Here is a 3,994-nt window from a genome sequence, read left to right as displayed (position 1 = left end):
TACAGAGTATAGGGAATACTTAGGTGGTATGTGAAAGGAAAGAAAGTTTGAAAACCACCGCCTTAGATGAACTGGCTAATGAGAGTAACATTAGCATTTTTGCGCAGTTAAAATTGGTTGAGAAAATCATAATTGAAGCAGCACTTTTATGCTCCTGTCCTTCTAGCTTTGGAAGAATTTCATAGCAAGACAGAAGCTGTATTTTTTTTTAAAGTATCTCTCGGCGCTGAACGTTATTGCTGCGCTACACAAACAGGCTGGAGAAATTCAGCCAGTCACGCAGCATCTATCAGAATGAAAGTTTCAGGCCTACTGATGTCTGTTATCTGCTGAGTTTCTCCAGCACATTTGTGTATTGCACTTGACCCCCACATCTGCAGACCTACTTGTTTACCATATTATCATTGCTCTTGTGCAGTCAAGTTGAGATCAGAAATTAAAACTTCAATACCAGCCTGATTGGAGGAAATTTAGTGACTCATAAAATGACCTATATAACTAAAAAAACACAATGGTTGTGGGTAATATTAAAAAGGGGCAATGAGTCAGCATACAGGAGGGAGATTGAAAATGGCGCACTAACAACAACCTCAAACTCATTGTCACCAAAACCAAGGAACTGACTGTGGACTTAGGAGGGGAAAACCAGAGGTGTATGATCCAGTGATCAATGGGTGGTGGGGGGGGGGGGGGGGCAAATCAGATGTGGAAAAGGTGAGCAAATTTAAATTCCTGGAAGTTATTACCTTAGAGAACCTTCATGAGCCAACATGTAGAAAGCACATCAGACATCAAAACCCTTGGCAAACATCCATGGATGTGCAGTGGAAGGTGTATCATGGCCTGGAAGGCGTATCGTGGCCTGGAAGGCGTATCGTGGCCTGGAAGGCGTATCGTGGCCTGGTATGGGGGGCACCAATACCTCTACTGGAAAGCCTTGCCAAAGGAAATGGATGCAGCGCAATACATCACTGGCAATACTCTCACCCCCATCGAGAAAATCTGCATAGAACGTGTCGTCGGAGAGCAGCAGCAACCATCAAGGATCCACACCACCCAGCACATGCTCTGTTCTCACTGCTGCCATCAGGAAAAAGGTATCGGTACCACAAGACTCGCACCACCAGGTGCAGGATCAGCTGCTCCCCTCCACCATCAGACTCCTCAACAACAAACTCAAAGACTCATTAAGGACACTTTATTGCACATTATTTATTACTGAATATTTATTTCTGCATTGCAGAGTTTGTTTACATTTCTTTCTTTACAATTCTCTCTTTTGTAAACACATCTTTTCTTGAGTAATTTTTTTTTCCACTACTGATGAGGGAAAATTCAGCTTGGTCCACAGGAAAAAGAATCTCAGGATTGTCTGTGATGGCATTCATGTACTCTGACAACAAATCTGAAAATGAAACTCAAAAAACCTCCAAATGCATTTTGACATTTTCCCAATTTGTACTGGGTTTCTTTTTTGAAACAGTGCAGTAGTTGAGCATCTATATTCAGCCATAGATTCAAATTAGATGGTCAGCTCACTCATCTGAGTGCTACTGGTACCATTTAACCCAATACTACCTGTGACCAAACTGGCTGCCCCACCAGCCTTGCCTGGTGAGGAGGATGGCTAGACACCCTGCAGGATGAAAGACAAGACCTGTGAAAGGGCGGATGAACCCTCTTGTAGGGTCAACGGCCAACTAACAAACACGTGCCAAGAAGTACAGAGAGGACATCCCTTGTATCAAAGTTTGATCTGGACATTCACTGCAACAGAACTTCCCCAGCCACTTTGGACCTCATCGTGCCACTGGATCGGAGGGGTTGTCGAGAGGGTGGGTCTGGACCTGTGCAAACCCCCTACTCAATTAAATCCATTCACATGCATTCTGTTCCTTTCTGAGGAGTGAGGTGTCCTCGTATCAAACCCCACCAACCGACTGAAAGGAACCATCATCAAATTAGATGGCAATAACCCATTTGGCCCATCAAGCATCCATTTATTTTACATTCCATTTTTCGCACTTGCATTCTTATCAACTACCCTCTTCCCAACCCCCCCACTCTCCTACCACCCACCAACACAAGGGGGCATTTCAGCAACCAAATAATGCATCATCCACCACGTCAGCCCCATAGACCATGACTGTTTCTGACACAGTTAACCCATTGATCTCATTGTCCTTTTGCTTATCCTCTGCATCCATTCCTTTCCCTTAGTTTAGAGAAGGGGGAAAAAAAAGTCAGGTTCCAGATCCCATTTCCTCGACTAACCCCTTCATGAAAGCACATCTAACACGACACAGGTGAAGGGAGATCTGAGCACATCTGAAGAGCTCCTTGCATTGTTACAGGTTAAAAAAAAACATGGTCACTCAAGTGAAGCCTTGTAAAATGCCCATCACATAAAAAACATCAAATCATTTTGGACGGGGGGGGGGGGGGGGGGAATTGACAAGGTGACGTAAAAGGTTTGAGAATCATTTGCAAAATGTTGTGCACTGATGTAATCTCTTTGCTGTTATGGGTAACTTCACATCGAGTTGATTCAATAATGTTCTTTTGCTCCAAGATCCCATAAACCTCCTTGCCTCTGTTCCTTTAAAATTTGTCCAATTCCTCAAATTCTGTCACTGAACAGAATTTTCAATCATTGCTCATTCTCAGCTCCCATCAACACCATTTCAACAGAAAATAACAACATGAAAATAGATATTCGTTCCCACTGCTTTTAGAGACAAGGTAAGACTCACCCCAACCCCAATTAAAGGGATCAGTTAAGAACCTGGTGGAAGCTGTCAAGACATGTGGGAATTCCAGATGAATTTTAAAACATACAATCTCCACTTTTACTTGGTGCAGGTTGCTAAATAGCTAAAATAAAGGTGTTTATTTTTAATGATTAAACGTCTTGAAGAAGCAACAAACTAACCAGAGAATTTAAAAAAAAATGTTTCCCCAATGTTAATAACCTTTAATTTTCAGAGAGGCTGTTGACAATTATTTCAGTTTCATTTCTTACAATGTTAACAATAACTTCCCTTGGTTGGACAGACATTCTGGGGGGTGACAAAGAGAAACTTCTCATCATTATTGTGCAAAAGCTGCCAGGTAAAGAGGCAACAACAAAAAGTTCCTTTAAAAAACGAACAAAAGACTTTTTTAAAGACACAAGTTCAAATCTGCAGTGGGAAGCACAACAATCACGTTTTGTTCATAACTTGGGGGCGGGGGGTAGGAGCAACGATGCCGGGAATCTCATGCCAAAAGTCTAACTACTCAACAACTGAGTGGGACCTTTAGAGTTTCTCGACACAACTCACCGTGTCCAAAGGAAGGTGCGCGAGTGATCGAGAAGCTGAGAGGAAGGGACTCAGTCACATCAATGTCGCCAGTCCGGTTCCAGCTGCTGCGGGACGGGGCAGCTTCCACTCGCAGTGGCCGCCGAGCGCGGGGTGACACAGACCAGGCGAAGTCGACGTGGCATCGCTGCCGGATTCCACGAAGTCCGATCACATGAATGAAAGGGGGAGGGGGAGAGAGAGACAGACAGAGAGAAAGAAACGGGGAGGTCAGAGGGACGGAGAGAGGGGGCAGAAGGAGGAGGGGAGGGGAGGGGAGGGGGTGGGGTGGGAGAGAGACAGACAGACAGACAGACAGACAGACAGAAAGAAAGAAACGGGGGAGGTCAGAGGGACGGAGAGAGGGGGGCAGAAGGAGGAGGGGAGAGAGGGGGCAGAAGGAGGAGGGGAGAGAGGGGGCAGAAGGAGGAGGGGAGGAGAGGAGAGGGGGAGGAGAGGAGAGTGGGGAGGAGAGGAGAGGGGGAGGGGAGGAGAGGGGGAGGGGAGGAGAGGGGGAGGGGAGGGGAGGGGGAGGGGAGGGGAGGGGAGGGAGGGGGAGGGGAGGGGAGGGGAGGGGAGGGGGAGGAGAGGGGAGGGGGAGGGGAGGGGAGGGGGGAGGAGAGGGGGAGGGGAGGGGGGGGAGGGGAGGAGAG

The 3,994-nt window shown here is 46.6% G+C and overlaps 1 protein-coding gene across 9 annotated transcripts in view; it reads right to left on the bottom strand.

The window, feature by feature from the left end:
* LOC138740698 (fibronectin type-III domain-containing protein 3A-like) overlaps nt 1-3,682 on the bottom strand; it is a 137,143-nt gene extending 133,461 nt beyond the window's left edge. For 5 of the 9 annotated variants that reach the window (XM_069893731.1, XM_069893732.1, XM_069893733.1 and 2 more), the window contains exon 1: nt 3,324-3,679. The gene's annotated coding sequence lies outside the window, so the exon portion shown is untranslated. Of the gene's footprint in view, nt 1-3,323 lie in introns of all 9 variants that reach the window. The other 4 variants (XM_069893734.1, XM_069893739.1, XM_069893736.1 and 1 more) reach the window with 3 other exon arrangements.
* Nucleotides 3,683-3,994: the final 312 nt, after the last annotated feature.

This window comes from Narcine bancroftii, chromosome 8, assembly GCF_036971445.1.
Source record: "Narcine bancroftii isolate sNarBan1 chromosome 8, sNarBan1.hap1, whole genome shotgun sequence".
In the NCBI taxonomy this organism is placed as follows: Eukaryota; Metazoa; Chordata; class Chondrichthyes; order Torpediniformes; family Narcinidae; genus Narcine; species Narcine bancroftii.
Note: the sequence above shows the minus strand (reverse complement) of the source record. Positions and strands in the feature narration are given on the sequence as shown.